Here is a 19,651-nt window from a genome sequence, read left to right as displayed (position 1 = left end):
TATCCTCTCCCTCAAAGAACCTAAACATTCTAAGAACAAAGTCATAATCTAGGTACAAATCTCCTTGAATTCTGACTAGATCATGAACCAATTCTACTACCGACTACAACTCCAAATTCAGCATGCTTACAATGAAACTTATTTCCCACCACCCTCACCTTGTTGCAAAACTCTTTCCCTTTCCCCCCTACTTTTCTATTTCTCTGGTAGCACCAGCATTTTCTCAGAAAAACATGAAAACTCAAGATTTACCTTTGCTCTTTCCCCTTCCCCATCTCCTACTCTATCTAATACTGATTCAAAGAAACAAATCCTATTCATTTTTCCTTAAAAATCTGGCAACTAGTTCGTGTCCTTTGTAGGGACATGGATGAACCTGGAAACCATCATTCTCAGCAAACTGACACAAGAACAGAAAATCAAACACCGCATGTTCTCACTCATAGGCGGGTGTTGAACAAGGAGAACACATGGACACAGGGAGGGGAGCATCACACACTGGGGTCTGTCCGGGGGAAACAGAGGAGGGACAGCGGGGGGTGGGGAGTTGGGGAGAGACAGCATGGGGAGAAATACCAGATATAGGTGATGGGGAGGAAGGCAGCAAATCACACAGCCATGTGTGTATCTATGCAACAATCTTGCATGTTCTTCACATGTACCCCAAAACCTAAAACGCAATTAAAAAATAAATACATTTAAAAAAAGAAAAAAAAATCTGGCATCTATCAATGACAGATATATCAATGTCCTAATCCCTAGTGTCACACACAGAGTAAGACCTTATTTGGAAATAGGGTCTTTACAGAGGTAATCAAATTCAACTGAAGTCATGAGGATGGAGCCGAAATCCAATGAGTGATGTCTTTATAAAAGGGAAGATTATGTGAAGACACACAGAAATAAGACGGCCTTGTGACTGAAGTAACATAATACATCCACAATCCAAGGACTGCCAGGAAACAACAGTAGCTGGAAACAGCAGAAAGGATTCTTCTGTAGAGCCTTTAGCTTACACTTTGATTTTGGACTTCTAGTCTCTAGAACTGAAACAATAAATTTCTTTTGTTTTTAGCCACTCAGTTTTGGGTTATTTGTTATGGTATCCCTAAAACACTAAACAGCACCATAAACTGAATTTGGACTCAATTTTCCACCATAACCCCATACCATCATTCCCACTCCTTATCTATGAATAGCATCTCATCCACCAATTTTGTCATGGCAGATTCCTATGCATCATTCTTGCTCCTCTTTCAATTACTGAGGCCTGCTCCCTAAATACTACGCATCGCTTTAATCTGTTCATCTTTCCATTTTTACATCAATAATCTTGTTCAGGCAATCATCATCATGCCCCTGGACTACTGGTCACAAAATAATCCCTGTGTCTGGCTTTTCTCTGGTTCATTCACCCTTAGCGACCAGACTCTTTCTAAAATGCTAATCTGACCATACTTTCAGTGGATTATGGTTAGTAGTATCTTTGGTATCTCAGGACAAAGTCTGATTTTTTTTTTTTAATTTTAGATTCAGGGTGTACATGTGCAGGTTTGGGCTTCTAGTGTACCCATCATCCAAATAAGTGAACACTGTACCTAATAGGTAATCTCTCAGCCCTCCCCTGTTACAACCTTCTCCCCTTTTTGAGTCTCCAGTGTCCATTATTTCCATCTTTATGTCCATGCATACATACCCACTGCTTAGCTCCCAACTGTAAGTAGAACATGCAGTATTTTGTCCAAATTCCTTATAATGGCTGACAAAACTTTACATGTTCTGGCCTCCAAAACTAAAGAGAAAGAAAGAGACCATCGCTCACTGCTCCCACCTCAGATAAATAGGGAAATATTTTCAGGTTCTGAAACACACCAATGCTTTTTACATCTGACTATAACTCTCTTCCCCTTATTGAATCATTCACTCATTCAACAAATAAACACAGTGAATATCTTTCATGTGCCAAGTATAGTTTCAGAAGCTACATAAACCACAGAAAACAAAGCAAAGTTCCTATCCTCATGAAGCTTACTATTCTAAAGAGGGTGGTAAACAGCTAATAAACAAAATTAATATATACAAACTCAGAAATTATTAAGTGCTTTAGAGAAAAGTTAAAAAAGCTAAGCGGAATAAGAGAAGCTGGCATACAGGAAAAGGAACAAGATTATGATTTTATTTAAGGTGCTCAGGTGAAAAGGTGACACTTAAGAAAAGACTTAAAGATAGTGAGGGAAAAATTTCTGTGGATAACTGAGGGAAGGTTTTCCAGACAAAGGGAAAAGCAAGCACAAAGACCGTGAGGTGGAGCAGACTTGCAGTACTGAAAGACTATCACTGGGCCATTGTGACTGCAGTAGGGGGAAGGAGAATTAGTGCAGACGAGGTTTTAGGGGAGTCAAATAATATACTGTCTTAAGCCCATTGTAAACTTTTAAAAAATAATGAGCAAAAAAGGGACAACAGCAGAACTTCTTAGTAGCCTTATCTGATATTCAATACAAAAAAATGACTTCAATCCTAGGTAGAGAGCTAATCTGTGAACTAAGAAAGTTAGTCCAAAGGAAGATAGCTAAGAGGATTCTGCAAAGTCCAGGTGACAATGGTGGCTTGAAATGGAGTAGAATATACAGATTCAATGCTATTTCTACCAAACTCTGAATAACATTCTTCACAGAAATAGAAAAAACTATGTTAAAATTCATATGGAACCAAAAAAGAGCCCAAATAACCAAGGCAATCCTAAGCAAAAGAACAATGCTGGAGGCATCACATTACTCGACTTCAAACTATACAAAGCAACAGTAACCAAAACAGCCATGGTACTGGTACAAAAACAGGCACATAGACCAATGGAACAGAATAAAGAGCCCAGAAATAGGGCCACACAACCATGACCATCTGATCTTCAAAAAAGCTGACAAAAGCAAGCAACGGGTAAAAGACTCTCTATTCAATAAATGGTGCTGGGATAAGTAGCCACATGTAGATGACTGAAACTGGACCCCTTCCTTACACCATACCCAAAAATCCACTCAAGATGGATTAAAGACTTAAAATATAAAACCCCAAACTATAAAAATCTTGAAAGACAACCTAAGCAGTACCATTCAAGACACAGGCAGGGCAAAAATTTCATGACAAAGACACCGAAAGCAACTGCAAGAAAAGCAAAAATTGACAAGAGGGATCTAATTAAACTTAAGAGCTTCTGGACAGCAAAAGAAACTATCAACAAAGTAAACAGGCACCATACAGAACGGAAGAAAATTTTTGCCAACTATGCATCTGACAAAGGTCTAATACCCAGCATCTATAAGGAACTTAAATTTACAAGAGAAAAACCAACAACCCCATTAAAAAGTGGGCAAAAACCATGAACACTTTTCAAAAGAAGATATACATGCAGCCAACAAGCACATGAAAAAAAGCTCAGTATTACTGATCATTAGAGAAACACAAATCAAAACCACAATGAGATACCACTTCACACCAGTCAAATGACTAGTATTAAAACGTCAAAAAGTAACAAATGCTGGCAAATTTCCAGAGAAAAGGGAACACTTATACACTGCTGGTGGGAATGTACATTAGTTCAACCATCATGGAAAGCAATATGGCAATTCCTCACAAAGCTAAAAGCAGAACTATCAGTCAATTCAGCAATTCCATTACTAGGTATACACCCAGAGGAATATAAATCACTCTACCATAAAGACACATGAATGTTCACTGCAGCACTATTTCACAACAGCAAAAAATGGAATCAACCTAAATGCCCATCAATGACAGACTGGATAAAGAAAATGTAGTACATATACACCATGGAACACTATGCAGCCATGAAAAAGAATGAGATCATGTCTTTTTTGGACCATGGATGGAAGTGGAGGCTATTATCATTAGCAAATTAATACACAACAGAAAACCAAATGCCCCATGTTCTTATAAGTGGGAGCTAAATTATACAAACTTATGGACACAAAGAAGGAAATAACAGGCACTGAGGTCTACTTGAGAGATGAGGGTGAGAGGAGGAAGAGGAACAGAAAGGATAACTATTGGGTACTGGGCTTAATACCTGGGTGATGAAATAATATGCACAACAACCCCCATGACACATATTTACCTATGTAACAAACCTTCATGTACCTCCAAATCTAAATTATAAAAATAATGCATTCAAAATTTTAAAAAATAAAACTGGTATGCCAAAGAGAAAAAAATGAAATAAAAGAAATGGGGTAGAAGTGGTCAGAAATAGCTGGATTCTAATAATGATGACCAACATATGCATATGTATATGGACAGGCCAATAATTAAATAGGATATCTTTTTATTAGTTTAATAAATTTCAACAATATAACAAAGTAATAATTTCAAATGGGTAAAGACGATCTTTATTTCTCTCCTACTCATAAGAAAAAATTCATGAGAGAGAGAGAGAGAGAGAGAACAGACGCTCTAGAAGCCAAATGGATTTCTTAAAGAAAAAAAAAAGGCATATTTTTGAATTTGGTAGGATTCCCCCAAGGTAGAGCTTTCACATAGTGGTTCTGTATTTATGAAAGTATTCCCCTCCCTTCACCTGGTTTAAAGTTGCTGAAAGAATCATTTTGGATGGAAAAAAAACCTTTTTCTAGGGATCATCTTTAATGTATTCTATCTAGTGATGTAGTTCTAAAATCTTAGCTAGTAATACAATGTGTAAAGTAGTGAGAATGTATTAAAACAGTGACTTTGGGTACAGTAGCTCTGATTATCACATTTCTTTTAAACTTCATTTATATGAGGCAATCCCTTTTGACGGAAGGAACATTCAGATTTTACACTGCATTCACATGTGAGAATTTCATTTTATTAATCTAGAGCACTCCCAGTGCTATCAGATCAATTTAATCACTCACTATAGCAATTAAAAATATGGCAACAATACTATTATTGGGATCACTGCATGTATTTTCCTGGAAAAGAAAATATCAAGAAATTTTTTCCTTCCTTAAAACTTAGCTGGATAAAGTTGTTATTCAATTGTTTGTTATTCTTAAAAGTGAGCTCACTCACTTATTTGAATCAAAAAAAAAACTTAAATATCATGTAAGTCTCCCATATCTATAAATACATAACATTTTCATTTAACAATTGAACACTCAAAAAATTAACACATTTCTAGCTTTAAGGAAAATAAAAAAAATATTTCCAAGAACAGGAAAGAGAATGTTTATAATGTAAGAAAATGTCTTTAACATCAATAAGCATCCCAGAATATAGCTGTTCTTCCAAAGTATCTAACATAAGTGACATCATCAGACCTTTATTAGTGTGGGTCCTTACAGTAATGTTTGATTTTTGAGAACTGTTAAGAGAAAGAGAAGGTTTCAGCATTTTCAAACTGTTCAATACTTTGTCCATTAATTTACTCCTTGTCTATGTTCAAGACCAGTCTGGTCAACATGGTGAAACCCGATCTCTACTAAAAACACAAAAAACTTAGCCAGCTTGGTGGCGTGCACCTGTGATCCCAGCTACATGGGAGGCTGAGGCAGGGGAACTGCTTGAACAGGGAGTTGGAGGTTGCAGGGAGGTGGAGGTTGCAGTGACCTGAGATAGCACCACTGCAATCAAGCCTGGGCAACAGAGCAAAACGCCATCTAAAAAAAAAAATTCTACATTTTCTTCCCCACTCCAGGAGAGACCACTGCGTTACAGTATTCGTGTCAATATCATATATCTATTGTTAGGTGAGGAGAAGACCAAGAGTTTTGTTCCAGAACTTAAAACTCAAGCAAGTGAATATGCAAGAATAGAAACTCTAACCAAAACCAGAGGTTCAAGGCCCCTTGATTCTGCATGAAAACCTCAAAATGACAATGAAACAATAAGGGGGACATCAGATCTTCCAGAGCATCCGACCACATAAGGAAAAAATTTCCTGGCTTGAAAGGGTGTCAGCATAGAAGAAATTCTTGTCTTTTTAAAATAAGATGATCTAGGACCAAAGTCTTGATTTTAAGCCACAGAAAAAACTAACTCATACTCCTATTTGGTGGAAATATATTCAAGGACTATAGACAAATTTCTTAGTCTCTTAAGATTAAGGAAAATTAATTTAAGAAGAGCCTTTCTAGACCTGATCTAGTCCTAAGTAGAGGACTTTCTATTCTCATTTACCATCTTATCACAAGTTTCTAATAGAAGAATCTTTCTTCCTTTCTCTGTCCTACTATGTAAAATATAAAGCATTTTTAAAAATCAATACTACATTATATTTATCATGTGAAAACAAATTATTTACAAAGGAAGGCTCAAAACTACATATAAAACTTCAAGTCTGAAATGAAGAAATATTTAAAAGTATAAAAAGCTTCCTTAAACTGTTCTTCAGGTATTTATTACAGATGTTTCCTTAAACTAGAAAATTTCCTCTATGTTGGAAGAAAAAGTATCCCAAATAAGGACAACACGGATGTAACACAAACTGATAATACATATAACACAACAAATTCATGGACTCTAGCACTATATATTATCATTGTAGATGGAAAAATAGGTACATTCTGTCAAAAATCAAGTCCAGAAAAAAGCAGTTTAATGAGAATGACAAATACTTCCAGGTTTTAAAACATAACTGTGACATTTAAAATCTACAAATAATATTTCTGCAGCACCCTAATTATTCTGTAACAGAATTAGACTTTTTAAATCAAATGAAAGCCAGAAAATTAAAGGCTACCTGAACCAGGAAGTTTGTTAGAATTACCATATGATGATCCAGCAATTTAACAAGTAAATGCATATACATGTTCACTGCAGCACTATTCACAATAGCCAAAAGATAGAAACAGCCCAACTGTCCATCAAGGGATGAATGGATAAACTGTGATATATTCAACAATGACATACTGTTCAGCCATAAGAAGAAATGACATACTGACAAATGCTTAGATGTGGACGAACCTTGAAAACACTGCTAAGTGAATAAAGCCAGACATACAAGTCACTTATTCTATCATTCCACTTATATGAAATATCCAGAATAGATAAATCTACATAGTCAGAACACAGATTGGGACGTGTATAAGGACAGGTGAAAATGATTAATGGATACAGATTTCCTTTTGAGGTGATGAAAATGTTTTGGAAGTAGATAGAGGTGGTAGGTTGCACACTTTTAAACACTTGATTTCATGTTATATGAATTTTATGTTACGTGAATTTTACATTATCTGAAAAAATAACATAAATAATAAAGTTGCCACATCACCAGCAATAAGACATCATTTACCACTGATATGATACATTCAGGTTATCAGAGGACATCATCTCTACAGTATCCTTCCCAATAATGTATAACCTCAGTCTGATCAGAAAATAGTAGACAAGGCCAAATTGAGGGATATTCTAAAATATAACTGACCAGTGAGTACTATCCAAAACTCTCAAGGTCATAAAAGACACAACTAAGCGTAATGTGGGTTTCTAGATTAGATCCTGAAACAGAAAAAGGAAATGGTGGATAAACTGCTGAAAATCTGTAATTTCATTAATAGTACTATAATAATGTTAATTTCTTAGTTTTGAAAATTAAAATATGATTATATAAGATGTTAACCTTGGGGGAGTTGGGAGAAGGGTACTATTTCTGCAACTCTTCAATTATTTTAAAATAAAAAGGAAAGTAAGAAGAAAAGAAGGGAGAGAAGGATGGAAGAATGAGGCCTAGCAACGAACCTTAATTTCCTTCATGAACATATGTATTAAGAAAATGCTGACATAAATTAAGAGAATACAGATTAGAGGGGTTATTCTAATGGCAAGAAATAATCCACAAAATTTGCATCTACTTAGGAGACACGCATTCTTTTTGGGGTGAGGGAGCAGATTCCTCAGTCAAGTCAGCTTAATTAAATTTTAAAAATCAGGTTAGGCAGAATTTAAACTAGTATTGACATTTTCAACAGCAGACTTCAAAATTAAAACAAGCAAAGTCAAAGGGAAAAAATCAAAACAAAATACTTATAATTCCTAATGATTCCTACTATTATTTTAAACAATATTAAAATGAGAAAAGTACATTCATTTTATCAACATGACTAGAATTATACTGACTTAAATTTGTTTAATAATCAGATTTAGTTTTACTTTAAATCTGCAACCTTCTCCTTAGACACATAATAAAATAATTTAAGAGAGATTTTGATATATAATTAAGAAATCAGTTTGTGTCTGGACATAAAATTCTTAGTTGCCATGCCATTATGTAGGCGGTAACTTTCTATCAAAAATAATTATCTTAAAAATGTATGCACCAATCATTTAAAAAATGAAACTCAACAATATAAGTTCTATAAATTTCCACTTTCATTAATCATATTCACATCCTAGCATCCAAATATGATACATAACTATAATCCTAATAATGAGAAAACAATCATCTTTGTTAAATCTGCTGATTATAGGTTAACCATTCCTAATTCGAAATCTGAAAGCTGAAATACTACAAAATCTGAAACTCTTTGAATGCTGACATGATGCTCAAAGGAAATGCTCATTGGAGCAAATATTCCAAAATAAAAAAAAAAAAATCCAAAATCTGAAATACTTCTTATCCCAAGCATTTTATATAAGAAATACTCAACTTCTACTAAAAAGACAGAGACGTTTAAATATACTTGATTTTAGCCAAAAGGCCAAGAAGTAATAGAGATGTCTAAATAAAGTTAAGAACCATATATTCTCACTCTCAGAAGTAACCAACCCTGTTGACAGTTTGATTTCAAGCCATACAGTCTGTAGCACTTTGTTACAGCAACCTTAGGACACTAATACAGCTATTATGCAGCAAATGAAACGGTGTACTCCTGTGTTCCAGCAGCCTTTGCCTAGAACATCTTTTAGATTAAAGGAGCAATTTTCTTAACTCCTACAGACCAGCATACTTTACTGAAACTGGCAATCACAATTACTCTGTCAAAGAAGCTGCCTTCAATTCAGTCTCTGAGCCATGGCTGCTGGTTGTATACCACACCAGCAACAATGAACTGGACACTGGGTTGGCACCAGGCTCATCAGCAAACCAGAACCTTCACCACCTGGCTCTTTTGAAAAGATGGACTGCTTCAAATTCTCTGTGCCTCTCATATAATTTGAATAATCTATGGAGAAACCTGCCTTCTGCCTTAGTTGCTGAAGCAGGAAAGCAACAATACAAGCCAAAATGATACGGAAACAGAAACTCCTGCCAGACAGAAAAGATGGCATATAGAGTAATAATAAAAGTTTGTTTGATATGTTCCCTGAAAACCAAAACACTTCCTATAATCTTAAAACCAGGCCCTATTCTCAGATTCCCATGAGAGCCCCTACTCCTACTATTCTTGCTACACACACATCTTTTAAATATGAACTAACTTCAGACACTCCTCACAAACACAATCTAAAGTAAAACAGATATAAAGATGACCCAAACCCAGACCCTACTCTTTAGGAATTCATTCCAGTGTATGTCAAATACTACTTTTTTAAAATATGAGCTGAATGCATGTCATAAATTCCATATATTTTTTCACTAGAAAATGAACTATTTTATCATCAATCATACAGATGAATATACATATAAAAAATGCACATTCAAACAGAATAGTTCAAGCACCTTGGCCCACACTGGGGCTGGAATGAGGTATGGATTTGTTAAGGGGTGATAGGATGGCTGGTCCTCCAAAGGTGTCATGGGAAAGTCATTATCCTATGAATTTAATAGGTGCCAGGTCTAGCCGTCAGCCACACTGACTAAAAACTGGGTATTGATAGAAACTTGTTGAAGGACACACAATTAGCAAGTAAGAAAGCCCGAATTTGAACCTTGCCTACTGAAGTCTATCTTTTAATCACTATTCCACCAGCAAACACACAGACACACACACACACACACACAAAAAAAAAACCTGGAGCATCCATCTGCAACTCCCTGCATATATCTCTATACATAGAGGTAGAAACCAGAATATTAAAAATCTCCCAACAAAAGCTGGGATGAGTACTACCAACTTCAATCTTTGGGCCTTTCCTTGTACAGGGATGACAGCCAATCCACTCTCCACCCTCAATGGACAAATTTTTCTTTAACTACATCAATACAGTGAATCGGGTAAGTGGCCAAGGTTTCCAAGCCCATCAGTCATTCTGTCTCTTTAGAGACTTTGCATCTCTGCATCTACTCTTCCTTTCCTGTGTAGATTTTACATTCTCAACACCTATCTTATTTCCCTTATGACTAACTACTTGAATAAAGCCTTTCTGCAACTCCAATTTATTAACAACAAACATATTCAGTAAATTTCACTGCTGAAAATTCAGCTATTTTACGCAAAAACATAAATACAGTCATGTGCTGTATAACGACATTTTAGTCAATGTCAGACCACATATAGGATGGTGGTCCCTTAAGATTTTAATAATTTTATTGTTCCTTTTATATGTTTAGATAAACAGATACCATTGTGTTATAATTGCCTACAGCATTCAGTACAGTAACATGCTGTACAGGTTTGTAGCTAAGAGCAATGGGCTATATCATATAGCCTAGGTATGTAGCAGTCTGTGTATCATCTAGTTTTGCATAAGTACATTTCTATGATGTTCACAGAAAGATGAAATGACCTAACAACACATATCTCAGAACCTGTTCCCATCATAAAGTGGAGCATGATTGGATACTTAAATATCCATTAACTCCATTCATTCAATTAGCTACTTGATTTCCTGCTATGTACACTGTCTACATGCTAAAAATACAAAGATTATAACACCACTCTGTCCTCAAGTTGCTCAAAAATCCAGTAGAAGGGAGTTAAAAGTTTAGAAGAAATTACAGTTGTTCTTAGTAAACGGCCCAGCAGTGCAAAACAGGAAAAATCTCATGAGATGAAACTTCAGGATGAATAGGAAAAGGGAAGGGAAGGGTATTAAAAGCAAAGTAAAAATACATGTCAATGCGGAAAAGAAGAAAAAGGGGAAGACTCCCAGCCAAGGAAAAGGCAATCTGTTCAAAATTATGATATCTTATGGCAAGAAATTAAGACCACTAGGGAGTTTACAACCTTTTATCTGCTCTGATATCTGAGACAGTTATAGTTTTTCTGTTTGTTTTCTGTTTTCTGTTTTCTTGAGATAAGGTTTCACTCTGTCACCCCGCCTCCCGGATTCAAGCAATTCTCATGCCTCAGCCTCCCAAGTAACTGGGATTGCAGGCGTGTACCACCACACCCCACTAATTTTTGTATTTTTAGTAGAGACAGAGTTTTGCCATGTTGGCCAGGCTGGTCTCCTGATCTCAGGTGATCCACTTGCCTCAGCCTCCCAAAGTGCTGGGATTATAGGTGAGTCACTGCATCAAGCCAATTATAGTTCTTTTTTGTTTTGTTTTGTTTTGTTTTTGTTTTTGTTGAGATGGGGTTTCGCTCTTGTTGCCCAGGCTGGAATGCAATGGCGCAATCTCACCTCACTGCAACCTACACCTCCTGGGTTTAAGCAATTCTCTTGCCTCAGCCTCGAGAGTAGCTGGGATTGATTACAGGCACCTGCCACCATGCCCAGCTAATTTTGTATTTTTAGTAGAGATGAGGTTTCTCCATGTTGGTCAGGTTGGTCTTGAACTCCTGACCTCAGGTGATCCCCCCACCTCGGCCTCCTAAAGTGCTGGGGTTACAGGCATGAGCCACCACGCCCGGCCTAGTTATAGTTCTTAATACAAGAGAAATCATCAAGTAGGAAGGTATATCAGAATTTGGGAGATAGAGTTTTAAAAGCTCCATGCAAGATTCAGATTCACCCATCCTTAGGAAGTAAATGTTCCCTGCCATGACTGAGAATCACCATTGTACAGACAGAACAAGAAGGTAACCTTTAACCAGAACAAAAACCTAATGAGATCTATCATTGAGAAAGACTATTTTGAGATTATACACTACACATCCCTACTTGGGAATACTATGAAGCTTTAAAAATTGAATGAGTGTATTTGTGTAATCACATGGATCTATGTGCTCACATGGAGCTAAGTTCAAAAAGAAAAAGTCAAGGTGCTGAATAATATGAATCATATGAAGATTCTCACACAGAGATTAGGGAGTCCAAATGATAAATAAGGTCTAAGCAGAACAAGAAGAACTGATTCCAGAGATAAGCATCTAGGAAGAATCAACAACACCTGTTAGACATATGGATAAAGGAGAGAAAGGCATCTAGAATGCCTTGTTTTTTTGAGACGGAGTCTCACTCTGTCGCTCAGGCTGGGGTGCAGTGGCATGATGTCAGCTCACTGCAACCTCCGCCTCCCAGATTCAAGCGATTCTCCTGCCTCAGGCTCCCGAGTAGCTGGGACTATAGGCGTGTGCCACGACAGCCACGCCTTGTTTTTTAATCCTAAAAAAGCTAAAAAGAGATTTCTATTCTGCTAATTGCTTATCAACCTTTTAATTTAAAACTACTTCGAATCAATTTATTACAAATTCCAAATTAGTGGTATTTGTAATAGTGCACTCTGACATATGTAAGAGCTAAAGAAATTTTTGAACAGTGGATGAATTGATAGGATATAGCCTTTCATCCTTCAAGAAAACCTGCAACAAATACTACCAACCAGGGACAGACAATTCAAACCTCAAACTTAAATTTGCTCCAATATTCCCTGAAGAATTTTTTCTTACATACCAGTATTTTTAGTCTTCCTAACTTAAATCCAGGATAAGATCCCTCTGCTATCAATTTAGAACTCTTCATTTCCAGTACTTGCATTTTCAGTCATTAAACACTTTAATATATAAATTATACTTTAATACTTGAAAAAATCCTAGTTACACATGGCAAGACAAACCATTGAGAATTTGGGCCTACAGAACTGTAATGTATTCCTTTGGGGGAGGGACAAATAGTGATGATATATGACAGTTTCCTGAGAAAATGTCACTAACATTTATTTAATAATGCAATCTTCTTGCACTTTACCTGTGTCAGGCAATATTTACAATGTTTCCAATCTCTACATAACAAAGAAAACCCAAGCAACTATAAAACACCTAACTAGTATTTCTTTCCACAACATGATTTTAATTTCTGTGTTCTATAAACAAGAAAATAATTAAAAGCCATAGTACTAATAAAAATGCAAAAAGAGAAAGAAACTAAAATCTTAAAATGAGGAGTGGATTAGAACTTTTGTAATGCTTATACAAGAGACTCCACTGGTTGCAAATACAACAAGCATTTTTACCTTTCCCCTCCCCTGACTTAGGAGAAGCTGACCTGTCCGGACTCCCTCAAGCTCCAGGGCTAGATTCTGAACCAAACACTGTAAGACCATCCTTCCTGCAAGTAAGTGGTTCAGAAACCCAGACTTAAACCAAACAGCACATGGTGATTGCTACTGGTCCAGAGATAAACATGTGATCTAAATGGGGCCAATAAAATTGAAGGAAAGAACTCTTAGCCTAAAATAATGAGAAAAATTCTTGTTTCCCTACTGGAACTGAAGAATGATTGCTGTTCTAGCTACAATAGTAGCTATCCTATAAAAAGAAAGGAAACCAGCCTGAGGACAAATGAAAAAGTCAGGCTGATACCTTGCTCGTATAGTGCTTGGAGACCAAGCCTTAGAAGCTCTCCTATCTATAGTTTCCATTGTGGGAAAAAATAAACTTCCTTCTGGAATAAGGCAGACTACTTAGGAGTTTCCGTTATTCAAATAACAGAAATAATTTTAAGTATTTTTAAATAGTCTCTCAATATAAGTACCTATGTGAAAGCTATTAGTAACTTGGAAATAGCTTTAATAAACAACATTTTATGAACAAATAACAATCTTTAGAAGTCTAACATAAGCTTTCTTATATCCAGTCACAAAAATCTACATGACCACTTAACAGACAAATAAATAACAGGTATAAGCTAGTTTAATTTGATTGCATAAAACTGTTTATAATACATTTAACAATAAAGAAAAATTGAATTATAATCCAAGGGTGGCTTAATTTGTACAAATTTTGAATAATGTCGCATATTTCCAAAACAGATGCTAAGAAACTCTACAAGGACACTCTGCTCAATCAGAAGCCAGATTAAAGTTCCATCTGGAGCCTAATGGCTCCATGGTTCCATTACAATTACCCAAGTCACCAAAAGCAAGCCTTAATGGTTATACATCACAGAATCTCTCTTGAAAGTATATGTAGTCTTATCCCCAAAACCAGAAAATCAAGTCATAAAAATAATTGTGTGTGTGTACACACAGACACAAGAGATTTGGTAGATATCCAAATGCTGTTTTATTTCTTCACTGACATTGAACTTTTTCACTGGTTATTCATTAGCATATTCCTTTTTGTTTGAGATGGAGTCTTGCTCTGTCGCCAGCCTGGAATGCAGTGGCGAAACCTCAGCTCACTGCAACCTCCACCTCCCAGGTTCAAGCAATTCCTCTGCCTCAGCCTCCTGAGTAGCTGGGACTACTGGTGTGCACCACCAAGCTGAGCTAATTGTTTGTATTTTAGTAGAGATGAGGTTTCACCATGTTGGCCAGGATGGTCTCCATCTCCTGACCTCATGATCCGCCCTCCTCAGCCTCCCAAAGTGCCGGCACTACAGGAATGAGCCATTGCGCCCGGCCACCATCTTCTTAAAAGTGTTTTTGGACACAGTTGCTGGAATAGTGCATCACTTTCATTTGAAATGGAAAGGACAAAGTTCACCTATCTCCCCCAACCCCACCTTTTTTTAAGACAGGGTCTTACTCTGTCGCCCAGGCTGCTATGCAGTGGCACAATCATAGTTCATGGCATCCTCAAACTCCTGGGTTAAAGTAATCCTCCTGCCTCAGCCTCCCAAGTAGCTAGGACTATAGTATATACCACCATGTCCAGCTAATTTCTTAATTTTTTGTAACGACAGAATCTCGCTATGTTGCCCAGGTTGGTGATCTCTAACTCTAAGCTCCAAGCAATCCTCTCACCTTGGCCTCCCAAAGCACTGGGATTACAGGCATGAACCACCACAGCCAGCACACTTTCTCCTCTAATCAGCCTCGAGAGTAACTCAGATACCTGGAATACTCTCTTTCATATTTCTCTTCTCAGATCCTATCACAGGCATTATTTCTCATCAAATCAGGAAAACTGAGTTAGGCCATTTTATCTCCTAATTTTCATGGCTACAAGTTGTCACAGTGCCAAAGAAGTTTAGAGGAGGACGTTACCTGGAAAGCATTCAAATATCAGCATCTAAACCAATACTATTAAAAGTATAGTCTGATTTCACTGCCTGACCATGAACTGTTTGTTTAAAATATTTTATAGCAATCTTACAGTGTAACAAGCCTGCATTTAATGTATTTTTTTTCTCTATAGGAGGATAGGGTCCCGAATTTGAAGGCTGAATTTCACTTGAAAATGTGTGCTGACCTAACAAGATGCTTTGTTTTACTGTCTTTTAATTTAAATGCCTTTAGATAGAACCCAAGCCCTCTGATTAGCTGAAGTGGTAAGTTATTTGCAACTGTTATCTGGTCAGCCCCAGAAGGCATCTGAGTGTCCAATTAAAGTCCACTGGACAAGTGTTTCTCAAATTGTAACATCCCTTAGTAGGTAATGAAAGCAATTTAGTGAGTTTTTTTTAATAATCTGGCACTGCATGGCATGATAGGCATGACACACAAAAAGCAGAACACACAGTGTATGTGTATGTTTACACATACATACACTTGCATATGTTTATGTACATGTGTGTTCGTAGTTGTGATTTAAATTTTATTTCTTACTGGGATTCATGGGCAAAAAAAAACCAGAATGAACAGCACTGTGCCCAACCAATATGTTCATTTCTCAGATGCAGAAGCTAAGACTAAAGGTCACAGTCAGCTGGAAGCAGTTCCAGTGTTCTTTCCTTTATATTCATGATTTGAAGTTTGTATGTACATTGAGGTCTGCAAAGCCAATACATAGAAAATACAGAATACATGCCCCAAAACTGATTATTTTTAAATCCTACATCAATTAAAACTTTATTAAGTCTTTTAAGTTTTAAAAAATAAAGATGAAAATTTTTATGTAAAACAATATGTATTTGATTACATAAAAATTTTAAATGGTTATATGACCCAAAAATAAAACAAATCCAAACAAAAAAACGAAATTCCTCAACTTACTAGTTTTTAAAAAAATCGGCCAGGCGCAGTGGCTCACACCTGTAATCCCAGCACTTTAGTGGCTGAGGCGGGTGGATCACAAGGTCAAGAGATTGAGACCATCCTGGCCAACATGGTGAAACCCCATCTCTACTAAAAATACAAAAATTAGCTGGGCATGGTGGTGCGCGCCTGTAGTCCCAGCTACTCGGGAGGCTGAGTCAGGAGAATTGCTTGAACCCGGGAGGCGGAGGCTGCAGTGAGCCAGGATCACGCCACTGCACTCCAGCCTGGCGCCTGGAAAGGGAGCAAGACTCTATCTCAAAACAAAACAAAACAAAAATCAATAAAAAAATACTGATAAATATACTAGAAAAGACCCATCTTCTTAATATATAATATAGTAATTAAATATAAGAAAAATATCTGAGTAACAGGTAAATGGTATTAAGAGGTAAATTATAAACAGTCAATATCCTTAAAAATGGGTACATTACAACAAGATACTACTTTTCTGTTATAAAATGAGCAAAGATGTTTTCTTTTTAAGTATTAATACAGTATTGATGTAAAAAATCCAGGAATCAAAATTGCTGTGGAAATGAAACTTGTAAAGTTTGGCAGTAAGTATCAGAAGACTTGTAATTACCCTTCTATCCAGAAAGTCCATTTCTAGAATTTAGCCTATGGAAATAATGAGGGATATATATACAAACATTATCAAAAGTAGTTTAAATGCAGCAGTATATATAATAATGGAAAATTGTAACAATCCAAATAGCCATCAATGGGAACTGGTTAAAAAATATATAGTACATCTATATAATAAAAGAATGTTATGTAACTATTAAAAGAGGTACTGTAGGTTTATATTTCCTGCTCTCAATATACTATTAAAAGAAAAAAGTAATAGATGCAAAAAATCCCATTTTTCACATAAAAAACTCATAAAAACACATTGAATCCATTCTTATAATAACCTAACATCCTTAGAATAAATGGACAAATGTATTTGTATGCTGAATTTTCTAACACAATCATTTTCTTTAAGCAACAAATAACCAAAATTATCAAAAGAGGAAGGGAGAGAGGAAAGGAAAGGAGGAAGTTTTACCTCCTAACACTGCCTATAATTTATACTAAAGGGCAGAGTGGAAGGGGGGTACCAAATGTGAATCATGGAACATCTACTTTGGAAAATAGTGCATGCCATGGATGACATGCTATATATAGGTCATAAGATAGGATATGAGTTCTGGCAAGGCACAGTTGTGAGAGTAATAAACTCAAGAATATCTTTTGGAAGGGAGGTTCCATTTGATTTTTAAGAATGATTAAAGGGTCCCAAAAATAAATTCCTGTTTATTTCAAATTCTTTCAGGGAATACCCCTGACACACTACTCTCCAAAATAAACTTTTTCTTCCTACTTTACTCTGCATATGGCTATACTTTAAGCATCTATATGCTGGACTAGCAATGTAACTAAAATATGAGTCAATATGACATGTGTTATAAATGGAAAACTTAGCCACTGTTTAAGACACTGCTTATTTTAAAAATTCTAAGTATTAATCAATTAATTCACCATCAACTTAAAATATAAATCACAATTACTAATTCATGAGTGTTTTCAAAAAATTTCATTAAACAAATATTCATTAGTCAACGGTAATATAAAAGCAATAATGGAAGAATCAGAAACCTTGGGACAGTAATCCCAATCCAACCACCTATCATTGCTCATGTGATACTATAAAAATAATGGAATTGGATGAATTTGCTACCTCCAAAGTAAAACAGAAAAATGATTTTTAGAGATACCTAATATAATGTATTTAAAAATGTAAACATTCTTACAACAGGTTTCGATACCAAAGGTCATTTTTTAACAGTGACACTGAATATCCAATTGCACGGATAAAGTTAAATTTTACAAAAGAATTACAGATGCCGATGGTACAGATACAAATTCTTTTCACTTCTTTTAAATTCTGATGGGGAGGGAGAAAGGGACAGACAAAAAGAGAGGCAGAGAGAGACGAAGAGGACAATTTGCAGATCAGTTTTCTTCTCATTCAAAAAATGATTTCATCTAAGACACCATAACAAACAAAGCAAACACATTACAGGACAAAAGAAAACAACACAAGGAACAAGCCTAAAAAAAACAGAACACTACTACTGTACCAGTTAAGGCTCTTGATTATAAACAACAGACACATATTCTAGTGAATCTAAGTCAAAAAGGAATTTATTGGCTAGGCACTGGATAGTTCAGAACACTGAGACAAAGTTGGATAATCTGCTTGGACAGGAATCAAGGAAGGCAAATCACAGAAAAATGTTTGCCTCCACAACCTTGAATGAAACTTGGAACTTATGTTACCGCATCAAGAGTTACAGGCTCTTTCATAATTTGTCTAGCAGGCTTTCTGGTTTCTACCAGGAAGCCCTGATAAATTAAAAGAAAGAAAAAAAGAGTTACAGGTCAGAAAGAAGCATCTCAGTGGCACCCCTTAGTGTCATGCCCACGGTTTTTCTAGCTGTCAAGGTGGAACTCTTAAACTACAGAAGGGCCTCGTGCTAGCCTTTAGGCTATCTTGAGAGGTGAGAGGCAGTCTCCTACCTAACTAGAAAGGGGCTTAGTAAGGCCCCAGGCAATGAAAACCACACACGTCCTCTAGGAAGGTCTTCCCATCTACTCTTTGTAGTAGAACTGAAGTGTCTTTACTTTCACTCAGTGTCTTGCCCATATCCATAAAAGTTTGCAAATTGAAAGTTGATAAAAATTAGTGTAAATCTTTTTAATATCATTTATTAGATTTGTTTGGTGCCATTTCCAGTCTATTTCCAAGGCAAAAAACGTACTCTTCCTAAAGTAGTTTTATCAACCAACAGTAGACTGAGTAATTTGGATGGGGTCTAGCAAGTTTCTTAATACACTATAAGTATTGCCTCTTGCTTTATATTCTATCCGTCTGCTAATTTGGTTTCTTGCTTGCCTTTTTTGCTGCAGCTGTGCACCGGGTTAACTGTTTCAATGGTTTTCCTACAATAACTCACAAATTTTTTCCTGATCAGTGTGCTGTATGATTGGTTCTTTGTTCCTAAGATAATTATTTTACATTTGTCTACACTGAACTGCATTTGCCATCTGCTGGCCCAATCACCTAAACAATCCAAATCTTTTTGAATCTGATTGCATTGTTCCTCATTATTTCCCCTAGCTCCAATTTTAGGATCATCTGCAAACTCTGAGATCTTTTCTTTAAAGCTTGGACACATTTTATTTTAATATAGAGGAGTTTTTTGTGTGTGTGACCCTTTAGACACTCCAGCTGAAATCCTTTTCCAACTAGAAAAGTTTCCAAAAAGCTTATCCAAAGATACCTTCCAATTATGCAGTCAAAGTGTTGCTAGAAACAAAGCTAAATAGAACCCATTCTATTTCATCTTTCTATACATTGCCACATTT

The 19,651-nt window shown here is 36.1% G+C and overlaps 1 protein-coding gene and 1 non-coding gene across 2 annotated transcripts in view; one reads left to right on the top strand and one right to left on the bottom strand.

Moving 5' to 3' along the window:
- TBC1D5 (TBC1 domain family member 5) overlaps window positions 1-19,651 on the bottom strand; it is a 561,805-nt gene that overhangs the window by 476,197 nt on the left and 65,957 nt on the right. The window lies entirely within an intron of this gene.
- Window positions 18,569-18,631, top strand: LOC135275955 (U7 small nuclear RNA). Its single transcript, XR_010343538.1, has one exon. It is a non-coding gene; the product is annotated as a U7 small nuclear RNA (small nuclear RNA).

Source organism: Aotus nancymaae, unplaced genomic scaffold (genome assembly GCF_030222135.1).
Source record: "Aotus nancymaae isolate 86718 unplaced genomic scaffold, 86718_ANA_hifiasm-v0.15.2.pri h1tg000019l, whole genome shotgun sequence".
Lineage (NCBI taxonomy): Eukaryota > Metazoa > Chordata > Mammalia > Primates > Aotidae > Aotus > Aotus nancymaae.
This window is presented reverse-complemented; position numbering and strand designations above follow the sequence as displayed.